Source organism: Arvicola amphibius, chromosome 12, assembly GCF_903992535.2.
Source record: "Arvicola amphibius chromosome 12, mArvAmp1.2, whole genome shotgun sequence".
Taxonomy (NCBI): Eukaryota; Metazoa; Chordata; class Mammalia; order Rodentia; family Cricetidae; genus Arvicola; species Arvicola amphibius.
The window spans coordinates 56,988,441-57,009,547 of record NC_052058.2 but is presented as its reverse complement, the minus strand read 5'-3'; the positions used below and the strand labels follow the sequence as shown (position 1 = coordinate 57,009,547).

General features: G+C 43.0%; 1 pseudogene; it reads left to right on the top strand.

Moving 5' to 3' along the window:
• The first annotated feature begins 590 nt into the window (after positions 1 to 590).
• On the top strand, positions 591 to 10,769 carry LOC119827119 (annotated as a pseudogene).
• The last annotated feature ends 10,338 nt before the right edge of the window (positions 10,770 to 21,107 follow it).

The window sequence follows — 21,107 nt, the reverse complement described above, 5'->3', positions numbered from 1 at the left end:
AAATACACAAAACAGCAAATATGTGAAATTTCTGTTTCTGTTTTCCCTCCTTTCTTTCCTTCCTTCCTTCCTCTCCCTCCCTCCCCCTCTCTCCTCTCTCTCTGAGACAGAGCCTCACTATGTAGCTGTGGCTGTGCTAGAACTTACTGCAAAGACCAGGCTGGCCTTCGAGCTCACAGAGATCCTCCTGCCTCTGCCTTTCGAGTGCTGTGATTAAAGGCATGCGTGAATGCCCAGCATCAGCACATCTTCTTGCTAATAATAAGCAGAGTTGACCTTGACAGTGGTTTGACTTCTTTTGTGTTTGTCCCTCTGAGGAACTGAACCTGATACTCTGTTGGGTCTCACTTGACTTAGCCTGAAAGGGTAACTGAAGAGAACATGGCAGAGGTGTGTGTTGGTGGGCACCTGGGAACCTGACCCTGCAAATAATGTCACAGAAGCCACCTTGATTGGCTTGACAGTTGGAAGCTGCCCGGCAGAACAAACAGACAGCAACAAAAACCCAGACCATGCCCAGGCATGATAGATTTCCCAGAATATAAAAGCCCCACCTACCGCAATGCCACAATACTCAGTAAAAGAACTGAATGCGTGGAGTGACAGGACTCTGTGATGCTCCTCAGTGTAGAAAGGATGTTCCTGACTCTTTTGAGCAGAATTCACAAAAGTCTCAATTAGCACTTGTAAGGGGCCTGTGCTCTCAAAAGGAACTGTACTTGGCAGAAGAGGTATTTGACTCAGATTTCTGCAATGATGCATTCAAGGCCCTTCAGTCTCACCACACATAGTAATCAACGTCCTCATTAGGCAGATGTAAATGTGAATTATAAATGCCTGGCCAATAACTCAGGCTTATTACTAACTAACTCTTACCTTTTCAGTTAACTCTTATTTTTATCTATGCTTTATGCTTGGTACATTTTCTCAGTACAGCATGCACATCTTGCTTCTCTCTGTGTCTGCTCCATACTCCTCTGACTCTGCCCTTCTTCTTAGCATTCTCTGTTTGGGTCTCCCCCTAACCTTATTCTGTCCAACTATTGGCCAGTCAGCTTTCTTTACTAAACCAATCACAGTGACATATATTCACATAGTGTAAAGGAATATTCTACATTGTGGTTCACACAATATAAAGGAATATTCCACAGTTGTGGCTCAGAAGGTGCTATATCTGAAATTTGGCTGGACGTCCCAAATCATCTGGATAAAACTTAAAGATTGTGATGATGCCCAGGTTGTTATTCTTTTGGTCCCTGCCCCTTTCCACGCCCACTCCCAGCGACCTCTGATCTCTCAGCGTCATCCTGAATTCACTCTCTTCCTCTCCCTCTCTTCCTTCTTTCTCTTCTTCCTTCTTTGTCCCTCTCTCTTCCCTCCCTCCCTCCCTCTCTCTCTCTCTCTCTCTCTCTCTCTCTCCCCCTCTCTCCGTTAATAAAGCTATATGTCTATTTTCTGTGTCTACGTGCCTTTAACCCACCATTGTCGCCTGTTCACATGTGCCCACCTGCCGGTGGGAATCCATGGCCGCTCGGCCCTCCCGGCTGCGTTGGAAACCTGCTGCTGCTTGGCTGCCTGCTTGCTGCGTGGTGGGGCCACCCGCCCGCCCGGAATGGGCCACTGCCTGCTACCCCCCCCCCCCCCGGGGATCTTGCAGGGACCCATAACCGTCTCTGCTGGGCTGACAGCTGCTCCGCGAACATTTTTTAAGAACAAAACAGGTCTCACCCTGAACCTCCAGAATCATAATTACTAGAGCTCAAATGTGCATTTCACATTTCAACCTCTTTTTTTGTGGATAAATACACTTAAAAGACATCTCTCATATCTGAACTATATAATTTGATAAGACTTTTTTATGTAAACACCCACGATCCATCACTACAATCAACAGGGTGAACACATCTGTCACCCCACAGTTTCTAAGTTACTTCAGGCCACTTTGTAACTTTTTCCCTGTGTCTCATGCAAACAGCCATCTGCTTTCTGTCAGTATAGCTTAGCTTGCCCTTGCTTGAGGTCGGTATGAATGTAACAATCAAGTATAAACTCATTTTAAAAGCACCTGGCTTTTCCTTGGCACAGTTACTTTGAGATCCATCTATACGGATATTTTCCTGTAGCTCCTCCTGCCCCCCTGCCAGACTTCAGGCCATCAGCAAGCCCTATGTCCCAAATACTCCTGCCATCTCATCCACAGAGGTTCTGAACCGTTCCATTTGGACTTTAGGATACTTTAACTCAGACAGGTGCGTATGTTATTCAGATTTACTAGGTGTAGGCATGCTTATCTTGAGCCTCAGTATCCCTTCTTGCTTAAGTGCCCCACCTTCCTTATGTCCCATTCAATGTCACAACATTGCATGCCCTGGATAACGAGGAGCTAACGCTAGTGGCTAAAGTGCTGCTGCCTAACATACACATGTCATTTCTTACACGGGATGAGCCCTGTGAGTTTCAGTATATCATTCTCTAGGTCATATCTTCCAGCCCTGGGTTACTGGAGTTAGCAAAACTGGTACAGACCGGGTTCTCAGCCCCCTGCTGCTTAGTTGCCAAAAATATTTCTGCACTGGACTTCACTTTGGAAAATGTTTTACAAATAGACTTTCTTGGAAAATATTTTAATTTTCCTGATCAAAGTAGTATGTGCTGTTCTTCTGGTTGACAGTTTCCAACTGACTGGTCTTAGGCCCTGATTGCCTAAAACTAGTAAAACCAAATGTCCAAAATTAAGAACACTCGTGTGTACACAAGATCTTGGGGGCTGGGAAGTATCTCAGTTGGTAGAGCACTTACCTGTGTCATGTACAAAGCCCTAGATCCCATCCCTAGCAAAAAGATGAAATCTCCTGTAATACCTGTCTGTAGCACTCAGGAGGTAGAGACAGGTAATCAAACATCCAAAGGTCTCCTAGAGAATTCTAGGCCAGTCTGGAATATATGAGACCCTGTATAAAACACCAACACACACACACATACACACACACACACACACACACACATACATTCACATACACATCTATCTATCTATCTATCTATCTATCTATCTATCTATCTATCTATCTATCTATCTATCTATCTATCGAGACAGCATATTACTATGTTGCTCAAACTGGCCCAGAACTTACTATATGGCCTCTCTCCCTCTCTACTCTCCTCCCATCCCAGCTTCCTCCATGCTGGGATCATAGGTGTGTCCTAATACATTGCTTTAAGCCGTGTGGTGGTGGTGCATTCCTTTAATCCCAGCACTCAGGAGGTAGAGGCAGGGGGATCTCTGTGAGTTTGAGGTCAGCCTGGTCTACAGAGTGAGATCCAAGACAGGCTCCAAAACTATACAGAGAAACCCTGTCTCAAAAAACCAAAAGAAAGGAAAAAAAAGGAAGGAAGGAAGGAAGGAAGAAAGAAAGAGAGAGAGAAAGGAAGGAAAGAAAGAAGGAAAGAAAGAAATGTAACTTTTGATGAAAAAAATTTTTAAAAGGCATAAAGCAAGATACCTGTATCTATACATGAAAGCAAATGTTTTGATAACAGAATTTTTGGTGGGTTTGTCAGTAATATTTTCCTTTTTAAAAGCTGCCTAGGAAAGAAGCCACTTTTAAAATGCTGATGTAGGTTAGTATAGGTAGACAGATGTCTCTTAGTTTACAGAATTCATCCTGTGTATCTTACTTACAATGACTCCCCTCTGGGAAGATTAGCAAACCCATATTATAAAGAAAACTCAAGTTTATCAAATCAGATACAGGAGAGCTTTGGCAAAAATTAAAATCTTAAATAACCTTTCTTTAGAAAGACGACTGAAATGAATAAGCACGTTGTGAAAGGGAAATTAAAAATAGGTGAGATTTATTGTTGGTGAACATTGGCCTTTTTATAGATTTAAAGTTTAACTTTTATATGAATATGTTGAAGGCAAAGTACAGAATCCAAGTGTACACCAGGCTCTCAGCACAAAGGAACATGATCAGTTCTGAGCACAGAGACTGACTTCTAGTGTCCCCTGAGTTATTAAAAGCTGCCCTTCAGCCAGCATGGGGAGATAAATCTGTCTGGACCTCAGGGTTTGCAAAACCAGAGGAGTTATGCCAGTTAACCTAGTAGGTTTCCTATAGTTAAACTATCCCAGATGAACAGATATGCATTTATTAAGTCAGTCATTCAAGGCAGAAAGGCCAAAGAAAAATACTAACTATGTAATTATTATATACCACTCCCAGATGAGGCCGATTGCTGAGGTCACGTGCCCCAGATGGTAAACTGTGCCGTACCTTGATGAGGCTGAAACTTACTATACTCCCACTTTTTATCCTTTTTTAAAAACAAACAAACAAACAAACAAACAAACATTGCTTTAACTATTAAGCTTGGCCATCATTACATACTCAGTGACCAGAGTCATGGTCTTGTCTTCTCCAAGTGTCAAGACACCTGAGACCAGAATTTGATGTCTATGGCTTCCTGGCCCAGTGATTTAGCTCGAGGTGAAATTGTAGAGTGTGCCTCTGTTTACACCAAGACCGTGAAATGAAACCTTGTTCAGCCGTAAAAAGTATTTCCCTTCCTCTCCTCGAGATGGAGGCAGTCTGATAATGGGTCTTCGCAGCTTAGATAGATACTCACTGGAAACATAAACACTAGAGTAAGATATTTTGAAAAGGGCTGGAGAGACGGCTCGGTGGGTAGGAGCCTGTTCCAGTCTTCCAGAAGCACAAGAGTTCAATTCTCAGCACCCACATCAGCTGGCTCACAACTGCTTGTAACTCCCACTCCAGAGGACCCAGTGCCTCTGGCCTCCATGGGTACTGCCACACGTGTGACATACACACATATGGGCACAAGAGTAAACATAAAATAAATCTTTTTAAGAAGATATTTTGATAAGAAATGGTAGGGAATTTTCTTAGTGATTAAAAAGAGTTTAATCTGCCTAGGGAGTGAATGATTTTAATAGCATCCTGTCTGGAAATGCTTGCTAATTTTTTAAAAATCATGGTGTATTACAATATTTAAAAACCCATAAAAGTTTACATGTAGCTTTGTAAATAGTGTGCAGGACTCCAGGAGAAAAGACCCTTCCTAAAAGTTTGGCTTCAACACTCAGAATTCAATGTGTGAACTTCAATATGAAATTCATAAAGAGGACAGACTGTCTGGGATAGAAGCCTCCAGTAAGTAGCACCAAGGCTTGCCTGAGGCACACAGATCGGCTGTATTGACTTTGGCAATGCCTCGGCCTTGTCAGGCCAATGAAGTTAACTGGCATTGAAAATTGAATTAGTAACACAATCCAGATCCTTCTGCCTCTCTTTGGCTTGGGTCATAGTTTGATCTGGATGAATGTGGCAAGACCCTCTGTTTTGGGCATTCATTCCTGCTTGTCTCTGGGTCAGAACCTGAGCAGCCCTACCCTGCGGAGAGGCTAGTCCCTTGACAACACCATTCTTCTTGGCTGTATACATCCACAGACACTTAGTGTCCATATAAGGAAGAGAAACCTTCTATTTACTCTGTTGAGCATGTTCAATAAATAGTATTTGTCTACAGACCTATGTATGTCCAGTTAATCCAGTTTGTAGGAAAAAGAAACAAACATGGCTCTAGCTAAAAAGATTCTTCAGTGGGAGAAAAAGTTTCAACACTCACTAAGCAGTTCATAGGAGATTCCTTTGACCTTGCAGAGCTTGAAGGAGACACAGGTGTGCCCAAGGGAACCAGGAATGGGGAAGGGTACTGAGGGCACTGATGCCTGCTGGAACTAGATCTGAGGGGGTCAGGGAAAGGCATGGTTTTCTGACAGCCATAGAGTGTCTGACCTGAAAGGGCCTTAAAGATGTTCCCTATGAGCCTGTGTTTTCTGGGTAAGGAGGTATAGCCGATTACAGGGGGGAAGGCTGCACCAGAAAATGTGGCCAGCTAGAGACAAAACCAACGCCAACCCACAGGGTTCCTGACTTCCCGTCCTGAAGTTTTGCATCAAACCACACTGTCCTCTGACTACTAGAGCTTTAGACAGCATAGGAGCTAAAGGACCCAAATCACAGCCGTGCTCCTGACCTTGGGCTGACTTCGGGCTCCAGTTTGACTGCACCCGGCCAAGGTAACCTTGGTCAAAGAACCTAAGTTTCCAGGAGAAAGGTGAGCCCCAGGTGCGTTCCTGTCTGGAAGGAATGCTATAGGAGTCTGTTCCCACCAGTTGTGTGTGTTTCCTTGGTTCTTGGACCTGTAGGCAGTTTTGCTTCCTGTCCGTAGTCTGTCGAGCTGATCTCTTTCAAGTGGTTGTTAGAGCAGTTTCCCCATGGAACTGGAAAGGGAAAAGGCATTTCATAGAGCCAGGCTTTCTTAATGTGATTGAGGTTAAGAATTTGATCCATATTATACAGACACACAACAGTTTAGTGTGACTTCTGGGGCTGGGATGGCTTAGCCAGGGCTTGCCACACGCGCGTAAGGGCCTGTGTTTGGATTGCTAAGCACCCACGTAAGAAGCTGGATGAAGTGTTGTTGTCTCTAATGGCAGTGCTGATGAGGTGGAGACAGGCAAATCAACCTAGGGAGCTTGCTGGCCAACCAAATTGACCAAACCAGTGAGCTCCGGGTTCGGTGAGACCGCCTGCCTCAGAAAATAAGGAAGAAAATCGTTGGGGAGAGCACTTGACTTGACCTCTGACCTCCACATATACAAGCACATAGGTGAGTATACACAGATATGTGTGCTTTCTGATGTCATCTGAATGTGGATGTGTGGTGAACAGTAAAGACAGGAACTCAGGTCATAAGTACCCTGAAATGACTCCTTTCCTTGCAGAACCATAATGGCAGCGGCAACGACGTGTCTCCGTTGACACGCGCTGGACCAGATTGTCAAAACCCATTAAAGTCATGTAGTATGTGAGTCTCTTCACCCCACGTTATCATGTTTGCCACACGTGAACAACAGTTCTAATGCTTGTTGATAGGATTTCATTTTATTTTATGAGCATGGGCTATTTTACCTGCTTGTATGTCTGTGCACAGCCTGCATTCCTGGCGCTGGAAGACAGAAGATGGCATTAGATCCCCTGAAAAGGGATGGTGTGAGCTGTCCTGTGGGTACTGGGAACTGAACCTGGATCCTCTGGAAGAGCAGACAGTGCTCTCAACTACTAAGTCATCGTTCCAGGCCCTTAGGATTATTTTAAAAATGAACAACATATATCTTTTCAAAGATATTTTCAAAGATATTTTCAAAGATAATTAGGAAAAAGGAATAGAAATGCTCTGTCTTCACCCTACCACGGCCCCCACTTCATCGCTCTGCTGTGTATGTCTACAATATATTCTGGTTAGGTGTGCTATTTGTATATATGCAATAATAACACAGCAGAATACTAAAAACACTGTGCAATATGCAATAAGACTGTTCATATACTGTTTTCTATATATTTTACAACATGCAGTTTTTCAAAGTCTTGTGCATAACTTTTAATATTGATTATTATTAGTTTACAGTATTCTTTTATATCTGTATGTGCACATACATTCATACATATTTCACTGGCGTGTTCCTGGCAGATGTTAAGTTGCTTTCAAGTTTCATCTATTAACAAATGGCACTTCAACATACATCTGTCAGAAGAAATCTCTGTGCATATCTTCAGATGCTTTCCTGTCAAAAGTTTCTGAAGTGGAACTGCTTGGCCCGAAGGCATACTTCCTTTAAGTGTCTTGACACACGTCCCCGAATTTCCCTGAAGAAGTGATGTACCCCAAATCCGTGAGTGGTTACCTCTCTTTGCAATCTCATGTGTGCTGTTTTTCATTCCAGTTTATCCAGGTATAATTGACAAGTCGTGAAATCCACCCATGGTTAGGGAACAGTTTGGTGAGTTTCCTGCAGTCAGACACTGTACAACTAACAACACAACCTAGGTTCCAAATATTCTCTAGGCAGTAGCTTTCGTAGTTTGTTTGTGAATATACAACTGAAAACGGTGTAGGGGCTAGGCTTTAGGGAAGTTTTTCTAGGTATTTTCAAAAAATGGAACAGCTAGTCATTCCAGAATATTTCCCTGTGACTATTCCGAATCAATTCTCTTCTCAGTGGAGCAACCAGAGACCTCTAATGCCCATTACTATAGTTCCTACTTCAAATAAATGTAATGTGCTATATTTATAATCTTTTTGAAACTTAGCCATGTTAAGAGTTTTTTACATTGTATTGCTTGAATGCTTTTATTCAACATAAGCGTGCCATAGCCAGTTTAGCATTTTCCTGTTTCTAGATTTGAATCTCTATTTTTTAAAATATATTTATTAATTTTTTAAAAATTTCATACATACATACATACATACAATAAATTTTGATCCTATTTACCCAACTGCTTCTCAAGTCCTTCCAGGTCCACCCTTACCTGCCCCCGGCTTTGTGTCTTCTTTTCTTTTCTATTTATAACACACCGAGTCCAGTTCCTGCCGCTTATATACTCAAGGGTGTGGAGTCATCCCTGGAGCATGGTCAGTCTACCAGGGACAACACCCTTAAAAACTGACTTTCCTTCCCTAAGAAGCAGTGAAAGGGCAATAGTTCTTCAGTTATGGTCAGGACTCCTGAACCCTTCCGCCCTCTATGCTAGAATGTTGGTTTGACCACAGAAACCACAGGGACTCATGAGTGCAGTGGCCCTGTCGTGGGTAGAAGACAGGCTGTGCACTGGTCCTGCCCAACCTCTGGCTCTTACATTTTCTCCATACCTTCTTCTGTGAAGGCCCTTGGGGGAAGGAATATGATCTAGTTGTCCCATGTTTGGACGAATAGTCCACAGACACTTGCTACTCTACACTTTGATCAGTTGTGGGATTCTTGGTCAGATTTTCTATGCCAGTCGTGTATTTCCTCCTGTGGATCTTGCCTCGAAGCTGATCAGAAAGTAGTTGGTTGCTTCTATAAATATATTACACCTATAGGTATATCTTGTCAGGCCAATCGTTTCCAAGGCTCACAGAGCAACAGCTGGGTAAGAGGGCAGTCTGGGTTGTTGCTATTGTGACCATTTGTGTGTTTTAAACTAAGGAGCGATAGTTCAGCTGTTAAGAGCTTTTGCTGCTGTTGCAGAAGGCAGGAGTTCAGTTCTTTGTGGTCACACGGCCGTTCACAACCGTATCTAACTACAGTTCCAGGGCATCTTATGCCCTCTTTTGGCATCTATAAGCATTGCACACACACACACACACAGAGACACACACAGACACACACACGCACACACACATGCACACATGCACACACACATGCACACATGCACCTGTGGTACACTTACACATGGTACACTTACATACTAGACAGACAAAAAATAAAACTAAAAAATTTAAAGACTTAAAAATTATTTATTGTACATGTGTGTGTATTTGTGACTGTACATGTGGAAGTCAGATGATAGCTTCTGGGGATCTGTTTTCTCCTTTTATCATGTGATCCTGGAGATTGAACTCGAGTCCTGAGTCTTGGCAGCAAGTCCCTTTATCCTCTGAGCCATCTTGCTGTCCTGGTTCTGGATTTGGGTATAAACTGGGCTACAATGAACCCTTATATGCATGGGCTTCTATAGACAAATTATTTATTTTTTCTTGGATAAATAGATAGGCATAGAATTGTTAGATTATGAAGAAAATCTATGTTTTAGCTTTTTAAGAAACCGCTAAGATGTTTACCAAAGTAGTTGTACTAGGAATTGGAGGATGAGTCAGCAAATAAAAACACTTGTGTAAGCATGAGGGCCTGAGTTCAAATCCCTAGAATCCACATTAAAAAGCCGGTGAGGGTCCCATTGTCCTTGGTATACTACTGTCCCTTCCTTCTTCCTTGGCCTTTGAGGTGGCTGCCATCTTTGTCAAAGCATCAAGATTGCTCTCCTGCCTCTGGTGAAGAGATTATCAAAAAGGGAACCAAGAAGTTCATCGGGAACCAGTGAAACCGACATGTCAAAACTAAGCAAAACTGACTGAAACCCAGAGGTATAGACAACGGGGTGAGGAGAAGATTCAAGGGCCAGATCCTCATACCCAGCATTGGTTGTGTAGGAGCCAGCTATGAAAAGCTAAATATGAACAGATCATCTAAAGGAAGTTCCTTACTTCCAACCATTATCACCTGCCAGTGTAGGACTCAGCCATTGATAAGTTTAATGGAGGCCAGGGTCTCAGTAGTTTACCCTGAAGCAATACCTGGTTGCAGGAAGGACCATAAACTAATATTACCTGAGCACCACCCAAAAACAGACCATCCAAAGGAAATGCCTAACGTTCCAACTGCTGTAGATAGGATCACCTGTCAGTACACACGCACCAGGACACTCATAGACAAATATCAGCCAACCAAGGGACCTGAACCTCAGAAACCCCTCACCTCACCTTTACTACTATAAAAACCCAACTCTAAATGAGCTTGGGGCTCTTTGTTTAATCCAATATGTTGGACGTGCGGAGAGACCAAGTTTGCAAACTTTGCTTTTACATACGGTACTCAGTCTCCTTGTTGGCTTTTGGGGGACTTTGTGGATTTGGGCAGAACAGTTGCTGGTGCTGCAAGTAAACCAAGCACGTGTTACCCAGTAGCTTCCGGAAGTTTCTGGTTCTCAGGGTTAAGGAGCTAGAAATGCTGTTTATTGTGCACTGTGATCGCTCACGACCGTTTGCCCAAGAGCCACAAAGCCATTACAAAAAGAGCAGCGCAGCTGGTCTTCAGTATCACTAATCCCAGTGCCAGGCTGCACAGGGAAGAAAATGAGTAGATGGCTCGTGTGCGTGTTTTATTTGTGTTGAAGTAAAACCACAAAAACTGGGGGTAGGAGCCGGGCGGTGGTGGCGCACGCCTTTAATCCCAGCACTCGGGAGGCAGAGGCAGGCGGATCTCTGTGAGTTCGAGACCAGCCTGGTCTACAAGAGCTAGTTCCAGGACAGGCTCTAAAGCTGCAGAGAAACCCTGTCTCGAAAAACCAAAAAAAAAAAAAAAAAAAAAAAACTGGGGGTAGGGAAGCTGGGTGTGCTCTTGCTGCCTGTAACCCCAATGCCACAGGTTAAGGAGAGGTGACAACAGGCGGGTAACCGAGGATTGCTGGTTGTCAGCCTAGCTGCAGGGTCAGTGAAAGAGTGAGAGACCCTGCCTTAAGAGAATAAATTGGAGAACACTAAAGCAGGACACCTTTTTCTGGCTTCCACAAATACACAGACGTGTGTGCGCACACACGTGTGCACACACACCATACATACAAAATCAAAGTCTTGGCATTTGTAGTGATTTACTGTTTATTCTCCCTTCTCTCCTATATTCAATGCTGTAAACATTTTTCACTTTTGACACCTTTTAGTGGACATATAGTAACACACCATTTTAATGCTACATCATCCTCAAAATGGTGTCACATTTTAATCACTAGATCACCAATGAAGAGAAATAAATTTTACATTTCCTAATTATTAATCTATTAAATTGCTTCATAATGAAAATTTCTGTATAACTTTTTTTTTAAGTTAAAAAGGGCTCTTGTGTTGGTCAGGGTTTTCTAAAGGAACAGAACCAGCTATACATGGGACTTATTAGATAAATGTATATGTTTCTATACGGGATTTATTAGATGGATTTAAAGGCTGTGGTCCAGGTAGTCCAACAAGGGGTGTTTCACAAATAAAGCTTGGCAGTTGTTCAGTCTCCAAGGCCGTATGTCTCAGCAGGCCCCCTCCCTGGTGCTGGAGTCCCAGAAGGTTCCTAGAGAGCTGCTGGGCTTCAGTCTATGCTGAATCCCAAAGAAGTGAGTTCTAATACAGGCAAAGGAGGTAGTTCCAATATAAGCAACAGGATAGATAGACTTGCCAATAGCAGAAAGGACAAACAGGCAGAAAGCAAATGATTTCCTTCTCCAATGTCGTCGTGTCTGTGAGCATGTATGTGGACTGCTATCAGAAGGTAAAACCCAGGTTTAAGGTGGGTCTCTCCATCTCAGATAATCTGAGTAGGTAATACCTTCCCAGGCATGCCGAGCACTTTAGATTATAGTTGATTCTAGACGTCATTAAAGCGATAGTTAAGTCATTGCAACAACTCCCTAAGCATCTTCTAAGATTGTTTGAACTGTCAACTAGTTTTAGATTCTATCAGTCCCATGTGACTTACATAAATCCTGCTTTGTTTTTTTTCAAATTTGCTGTACGTTGGTGGGGGAAGGAATACGATTTGAATTCTCCCCTTCAATTTTAATTTTATTATTTATCAAATAAGGTCAGATGGGTGACAGGAACTTCGGTTATGGGAGTAGTGAGCTATGCAAGCAGGGTATGGCACATGATTGTAAAAGAATATGGCTAGAACTACATTAGTGCCAAGGTCTTAGCTCACTTCGTTTTCAACGTTAGAATAGAGCAAATCTCCATTTGCCTTTAATCCCAGCACTCGGGAGGCAGAGGCAGGCGGATCTCTGTGAGTCCGAGGCCAGCCTGGTCTACAAAAGCTAGTTCCAGGACAGGCTCCAAAGCTACAGAAACCCTGTCTCGAAAAGCCAAAAACCAAACCAAAACAAAACAAAACTGTTCTGATGGATTGAGCAAAAGGAGAAGTTGCTTTATAATCAAAGAAAGATTGAAAAAAAGCAACAAAGAACAAGCGGCTTGGTCGTTTTAGAGTGCCTTTCTCGTGAGGCAGAGGGATAACAATCCAGAAATACTGGATGAGGTCAATGTGGGGCTACTGCAGGTCACCTTTTCTAAATGTTAAAACAAAGAATTGTTTGAGGAATTTGTTCTTTACCTCTTCTGATTTCTCAGAACGTTGATAACATTAACTTAGTCAATGTGATTTGGTGATAAGGAACTTCACTGTGAATAAGTACCTTTTGATTTTTGGCCTGATCTCTTGCTGAGCGCAGGAGGTCAGACCAAAACAATGCCTTCTTGTAACTTACATTTAACAAACATAGTATATGTTTAACTTTTTTTATTTTTTAATGGAGGGTCTATGCCACAGCCTGTCACTATTCTGCCACTCAGGCTCTAATGTGGATATTGGGACTCTGAATCTTCATAGTCTGTGAATCTTTAGACAGTGGGATGGAGAGAAACTGGAGGAAAACAGAAGGCACATACTTATTGCATGCTTATTTTCTTTGTCCTTTTCAATTACTCAGATTTCCGTGTGTGTGTGTGTGTGTGTGTGTGTGTGTGTATGTGTGTGATATCCTTATTATAAGCTGCCTTCAAACATTTCTGCAGAGTCACAGAAAACAAAACACAATGCACAAGAAAGAAAGGCTGAATAATTCCGGTTCTCCAGCAAGGGACAGATACTCAGGTACAGGGAATTTAAGAGCTCCATTTGGTGCAGAAGTAATCTGAGCTGAACAGCCAAAGCTCCTTGAGTGTGTGTGTGTGTGTGTGTGTGTGTGTGTGTGTGTGTAGGGGGGAGGGTCTTGGGAGCCTGAGACTCCTAACAATGAAAATTTAAATAACAAGTGCAGTAGGACACTGAGACAACAAGCTGGTAGCAGGGTAGATGGGCTGAAGGAGCAGGGACAGGTGGGATTAAACTAGAAAAGAGCATAAAGGAAATACTGACAGGAAAAGCAAGCAACAGTGTGAGTGAGTGCTTGGAGTAGGCTAGATACTCACGTGACCTGGAGACGTCTCTGGGAGAGGCAGAGACCAGCTAGAGAAGGGTCACGGGAACCTTGTTGTCATTTACTGATAAAGAAGACACTGGAAGGTGGGACCAGACTTTATCCACAGATATTTAGGGAATTTTGGAGCAGGGAGGTGGGAAGGGGGCGGCAGTAAGATAAAACCAGTGTGTTATCACTGTTGACTCAGTGATAGTTCACTGTCTAGGATCAAAGAGACCCTAGGTCTGCGAGATGGGGTCTGGGGTAGTCATGTGCAGAAGGAGAAATTGGAAGTAGTCTTTCTCTTATGACTATCCTAAGCAGAGAACACAGATACAACCTATACTGGAGCCACTGAAATTTAGTGTTTTGAGGGCGGTTTCCTGTTTTATAAAGTATCATTGTGCGTGTTATTATGGGTGACCGAGAGCCTAATTTAACAGCTAAGGAAACAGACTGTATTTAAAAGGTGAATAATGTCATAATTTTGGTCAAATTGCAAAGCTAGAAAAATGAAGAAATACTTTTTGTTTAAAAAACAAACAAGCTATGCCCTCCCTCCCACCACAAACCCAAAGCAGCAACAGAATAGTTAAGAAGCAGAGGTATATTTTAGCAGCAGACTACTTAGCTAGCTGGGTTTAATTTCAAGAGCTGCAAAAATAAAACAAAAGATTTAAAACCATCAAATTGAGAAGAAAGCATTTCTACAGTTATATACTAACTTAATTGGAAAATATGGCTTATTTTTTCCTTTTTTCTTCCTTCCTTTTTTTTTGGGGGGGGGGGGCGGGATAGGATCTCACTAAGTAGCCTCGGCTAGCCTGCAACTTACTATGCAGACCAGGGAGGGTGGCCTCTCAGACTCATAGAGATCCACCTGTTTCTGCCTCAGGATTGCAGAGATTAATGGCATGTGCCACCGTGCCTGGCTGGTTTAATTTTCAACTGTTCAAAGCCAGAAAATCTGAAGCATATAATTTTTTATGGGAGGCTAACTTCCCCAGAGTACTCTTTGAAGTTTCCTCTGATGATTTTGAAGATAATTTAAAAGCCACCATTATCACTCCATGCTCTCCCTGGCCTATTAGAAACCCCAAGGAATATAAGGGCAATGTTGCCGAGTGCTCCTTGCATATGAGCTACTGTGGCAGACACCTGGCCTGTCTCATCTCATCTGCTTCCTTCAAAGACCCTGGAAGCAGTGTATGATCGCCAATTACATGTTACAAAACAAACAAAGCAGACCTAGGAAAAAAGTTTATGACCTTATTCAAATATGCATGGTTGAGATGTAACAACTGGGCCTCATGAGACACCAGGCCTGAAACCTTTCTCTTTTCTCGTTTCCAGGGAAGGTCCTGGATGCTCTCCAAGCAGCACGCTGTTCTTGAGTGTCTTCGTGTCCGGGTGAGTGACAACCCCAAACACATGGCCAGCAACCAATCCTCAGGGAGAGATGATGTTACATTCAGCCTGTTGGTTGTTTTTTGTTCCTTTCTCTTTGCCAACATAAGGTAGTGCCAAGGAAAGAACCTCACTCATGGAAGAGATGCCAACAAAGCTACCATAGGAAGATAACCCCCAATAAAGATGATATTCTCTGTGTGGGACATGGCTTGAATGATCTGTCCTGTCCCTTTAAGAGACAAGCCACGCCCACTCCCTCCCCTGTCTGCTGAGGCAAGCTGATCTTCAGCTTCCAGCCTGAGTCTTTTCCTTTTCTGTTTCTCTCTGGAAGAGGTAGCTTCTGTCTCTCCCTTCTCCCCACTTCTCCCCTCCCCCCCTCCTTCTTTCTCTGCTCTTCCCCCTTCTCTCCTTCCCTTCCATAACCCACTAAATAAATATCCAATTTCACTCTGCAGTGGCTGCCTATCCGTCTGGGTCTCCTACCTGCCACACAGCTTCCTGTCTGGGACCTGTCTGCCTTCGTGGCCTACCGTGGTCTCTGGACCACTGCCCGCTGCAGCCACTAGGGGACCTGCAACGTTTCTGCCGCTGTGCCCCTCAGGAAACCGCAACATTTTACTTAAGCCATTACAATAGCATCTGAAATATTTCAAACAAGGAGCTGTGTGGAGGACCCTGAGTCACAGCATCACCCCCAAAGATTTCGCATTCTCAGGAGAGAAGGTGAATCAGAGGAGGGGGGCAGGCATGTGAATGAAGGCTGTAAAGCAAGGCTGGCCGGAAGTTACCACTCCCAACTTAATCCCAGCCTAGAGAGAAGCCAGCTGGTCCTTGGACAGAGTCCGGGAAGGAAAATTCTACGAAGTTGTATGAAAGCCCAAACCTGCAAGAGGCTGTAGAAAAACAAGCGCCAGAATCAAGAGCCTATTGGAGGACGCCTTAAGTAACCGGGTCGCTCTGGCCTCAAACTCCTCCTTTGAAAGAAGAGCAGGGTACAAGTAGGAGCCTGCTTTGGGAGATTATTTGAGAAGATTGCAAGATCGTTCTGTAAGGTGTTTAGCAAAGTGAAAGCCAAGCTCCCGTCAATGATAAACATGTGTGTAAGACTGCAGTGGGAGCCATTTGTGTAGTATAAGCTGTTGGCCATGGGGGTGGGGGAGGACATTGCTCCGTTACAAGAGAGAGATTAGTGAGCACGTCTTCATGAAGGTGAGCACACAGCCGACTGAGTTATGTATTATTGTCGCTGTTTTTTAAGCACACCCGAGGACATAGAGTTAATCTGTCCAAGGACAGGTGGGGACATCTTAACTCAGGCCTTTCTGAATTGCAAGAGATTCCACCACCTGCTGTGGTTGTTTGCAGTTTCTGATCCCAAACTGGGTCCGTTTTCTTTTAAAGTTGTAGGCTGGATAACAAGACTGAGCAGCACGGAAAACTTTTGTTCTTGGCCCAAAATAGGAGCAGAGGGAGATAAGCTTGCCGAGCAACTTCCCCAATCTGTTTGGGGTTGGGCAGTTTCAGATTTCAGATAACAGGGCTGAGGCAAGGGCCAGGCTAATGAGGGCAGAAGAATATTGTGTCCCTCCCGTGAAAAGACAAAGAATTCCAGGTATTCTGACTGTGGCCCGTGTTTGTTTTGCTGTTTGCTCACATCATAGCTCTTCCCAGTCATCTTCCTGGCCCTGGGATGGGAAGGACATTGGCGTGTAAACGTCTGTTGTTATGCTGGTAGCCGTCTTAGGTCTAACTGGCTTTGGTAAGCGGTCAGGCATCTTGTGATGAGGAGCAGGCCTAGGCAGACTTTCAACTAGGATGTTGGGCAGTCGGAAACTGGGGCAGGGTAGCACAGAGTTCTGGGTCCTTGTTTTCCAGACTTCCAGACTTAAGGTTATCAGGTGATTTTATATACATACATATATATGTATATATATATATATATGTGTGTGTGTGTGTGTGTGTGTGTGTGTGTGTGTATACATATATTGGTTTTTTGAGACAGGGCTTCTCTGTAGCTTTGGAGCCTGTCCTGGAACTAGCTGTTGTAGGCCAGGTTGGCCTCGAACTAACAGAAATCTGCCTGCCTCTGCCTCCCAAGTACCGGGATTAAAGGATTAAAGGCATGCACCACCATCGCCCGGCTGGTGATATATATTTTCATGACAGATCATAGCATGCTGTCATTCTGCTAATGCAGCTTCTCCTGTATAAGACACAAGGAAGCTACTTCGTATGAGAGCAGAAACTTCAAATGCTTTATAGATGCCAGGCAGAAAGATAGATGGGTGGAAGGAAGGAAGGAAGGAAGGGATGGAAGGATGGATGGATGGATGGAAGGAAGGATGGATGGATGGATGGACAGATGGAGGATGGATGGATGAGACTGATGATAGGTAGGTAGGTAGGTAGGTAGGTAGGTAGGTAGGTAGATGCAGGGAGAGCTGGGTGATAACTAGGAGAGAAACCCTAGTGGAAATGATGGACAATAGGGGTGGCAAGTGTGTGGCCAAGCTGAAAGCACACCTGCCCCATTCAGTCCAGCCCACTAAGCCATATTTGGAAGTGGGTCAAATCTTGTCATGTACCTAGAGAAGGTAAGTGTGAGGGCAAAGTTGCAATTTAAGTTTTAATAACTATGCTTTAAGAGATCCATGAAACAAAAATGTCTTTGATCTGCAAGCCCCTTGCCCAAGAACAGAGAGTTCCTGAAATGCTGAAGACTATCATTTAGGGGAGATAACAAGCCACACTTTTTCATTCCCTAAACAAATTTGTTTGACCCAGATGAGCTGGATGTACTTGATCATATGTGGGCAGGAGGCTCACAGGCTGGAGGTCCATCAGGATGTATGCTTGCCCCTGATTGGACCTGATGGGAAATGCAATGAATTATGGGTTTTTCTTCTAAAGCCCTTGCCATACTTGTTACTGGGCCATTTCCCAGGAACCTGGTATAGCCCTGGCCAGTCAGAGCCCATTCTCCTGGTCAGTATTTAATTAACGTTTGCTTCAAATTTGGCTTTAAAATGTAGTAGTGATCTTATTCTTGCCACTGGGATTAACAGTAAGGACCAAGATTTTTATGTAAAAGTGGATTAAAGTGGTTTATGTTGGTTGTTTAGCAGGACTAAAGAGCCCATTTGTTATTCTTTCCTGTCACTAGTGCCCCTTGTCATGTTGATTCGTTAACGCCAATAGAATCAAAAGAAGGGGATTTTATATTATTTATTAATATAAGAATCCTGAATATTGCCCTCTTATTGTCACCTATGTCTGCCCCACTACTTCCTTAACCCGACAGCTGTTAACCTCTTTATTTAAATAATTGCATCACTTCTAGAATGTTCTATAAATAGGACCATGCAATGTGTAACTTTTGGGGATGGAATTTTCTCACCATAATTATGAAGTGATTTATCCAGGTTTTTGTATGCTTCAATTGTTTGTTACCTTTAGTTGCTGAGTAGTATTCTACAGTATGGATGGACACCTTCAACCACTGTACAACATCCTGGTTTGTAGTTGTGTAAACCAAGGCTCCTCGTTTTTCCCAGCCATTCCCAGCCATTCAGACCTGGACTGGTTGGCCTATTAGCTCAGGCTTCCCACCAACCAATTCTCACATCTTAAATTAACACATCTCCATTAATCTGTGTATTGGCATAAAGCTATGGCTTATTGGTTAAGGGTCTGGCTTCTGTCTCCTTCATGGCAACTATGTGGCATTTCCCTGACTCCTCCTACTCACTATACACATCTCTGTTCAGATTCCTGCCTGGTTTTACTCTGCTAAGCCACTGGCTGAAACAGCTTTATTCATCAACCAATAAAAGCAACACATATATAGAAGGACTTCCCACATCATATTTCCCTTTTTTACTTTACAAATGGTGCCAACATGGGCCAACTATATCCACATAACAACTGAGACAGGTTGGGAAGGAATTCTAGACACAAAAGAACAGAGTTAAGCACGGCTTCTTGGTAGCCGCATTTTTTTTCAGATAGACTCTGTTTGCTGGTGACAAGCAGGGGCACAGCTCTTTTAAGAGACGTCTTCCTGACTCAGTGTTAGTGGCAAAAAATTGCATGACTTTATTAGGATCTAGCTTCCTGGTTCATGCTGGCAGAATGAACACTGACTCTTTCATGAAGTCCTTCACTTAAATAGGGTCTGCGAACAGTATGTTTGTTACAAATTGCTTTATGGTGACATAGACCTGCTGTGTCCCTGGAGCTGGGACAGTGAGCATGGCTCACAGAGCTAGTGGTGAACATACCTCCACCTTGTTGGACTGGGTGGGACCAAAGGTAAAGCAGTCTTAGTCCTAGTTACACCACTTAGCATTTAAAAACAAAAGCTCTCCTGGTCAGAACAAATACGCAATAAAGATAGATTCTGATAAAAAAAAAAAAAAAAAAGACCCTTGAATGGGTTACAAGTGTTAGATAAATATATATAGGTTTGGGAGAAGGAAGAAAAATTAATGTAGACAGTTATAAAAAGAAACAGTTTAAAAAATAAAACAAAGTCTTTAAAGAGACAGAGTATAGATAGTCATAGATTAAAGGAGTAAAAAAAAAATAAGCCACATAAAAATGATAACGACACATAGAGTCTAGATTATGTATATTATTGTGTTTTGAGTTTTTTGGTTGTGAATGGACTGAGTGCAGAAAGACATTTCATCGTGTGGGCTGCTAAGCTAGGCCAATATGTATTTTGAAAGTATCTTGACTTCGAGGTTTGGGTCGAGATGTGTTGCTTTGGAAGGGAGGTTCTGCACTTGTTTCCACAGAGGATAAAAGGCTGTGAATTTTTTTTTACCAGCTAATATGGTTTGATCAAACCAGACCTGTTGAAGCAGAGGCCCAGATGGTCCAACATCCATGACAGTTTCAGTACTGCTGGCTGAGATGGACCTACCACACAAGCTACCCCATGAAAGACCTGATTAACAATGCCCCCAATCAGCAGGAAGTTGATGTGGGATTCCCCTCTGTATGTTGTGAATACCATTGGTTAATAAAGAAACTGTCTTGGGCCTGTGCAGGTAATAGAGGTAGGTGGGGAAAACTAAGCTGAATGCTGGGAGAAAGGAGGTGGAGTCAGGGAGAAGCCATGTAGCCCTGCCAAAGCTGGATGGAACTTTACCCAGTAAACCACTGCCATGTGGTGATATACGGATTAATGGAGATGTGTTAAAGATGTGAGAGTTGGTTGGTGGGAAGCCTGAGCTAATAGGCCAAGCAATGTTGTAATTAATATAGTTTCTGTGGGATTATTTTGGGTCTGAGCAGCCAGGAAAGAAATGAATAGTCTCCACCTATATATTTGGGTTTTTCTGTCCCACCTGCCAGCAAATCATGACATGGAGACTTTTATTAATTATGAAATTTTGGTCAAAAGCTTGAGCTTCTTTCTAACTAGGTCTTATAACTTTAACCCATTTCTATTAATTTACTTTTTGCCTCATGGCTTTATTACTTTTACTCTATGTAGGGCATTCTGCTTTCCTGTTTCCTCCATCTCTGACTGGTGACTCTCTGAATCTTTCTCTTCTTTCCAGCATCCTTTCTGCCCTGAAAATCCTACCTAGCTATTAGTTGTTCCACTTTTTATTAAGCCAATCCAAGTGACAAATCTTCACAGTATACAAAAAGATTATTCCACAATACTTAAAAAGAAAGGTTTTAACTCTAACATAATAAACTATACACAATAAGAACAAATATCAGGTACAAACTGTATTTACAATACCCAGTCTATTTGTATTTGGCTTATTTGGAGAAAATATTTCATTATTTATTCTAACTTAATCAGTCCAAAGCTTTGTACCCAATTTACCATATATTATAACAAAGGAAAACTATAACTATGACTATTTAGTCTTCAACTCCGTCAAAGACCCCAGAAGGATATAATATTGCATTAGTAAACAGGAAGTGCAGAGCAAGCAACTTGCAAAGCTAAAAGAAATGATGAAAACAGCTAGCTGCCTGGGCAGTCATTCAAGATTCCTCTGCAATGTTGGGGTATCCACCTTCAACCTACAGGCATAGAATATCTGA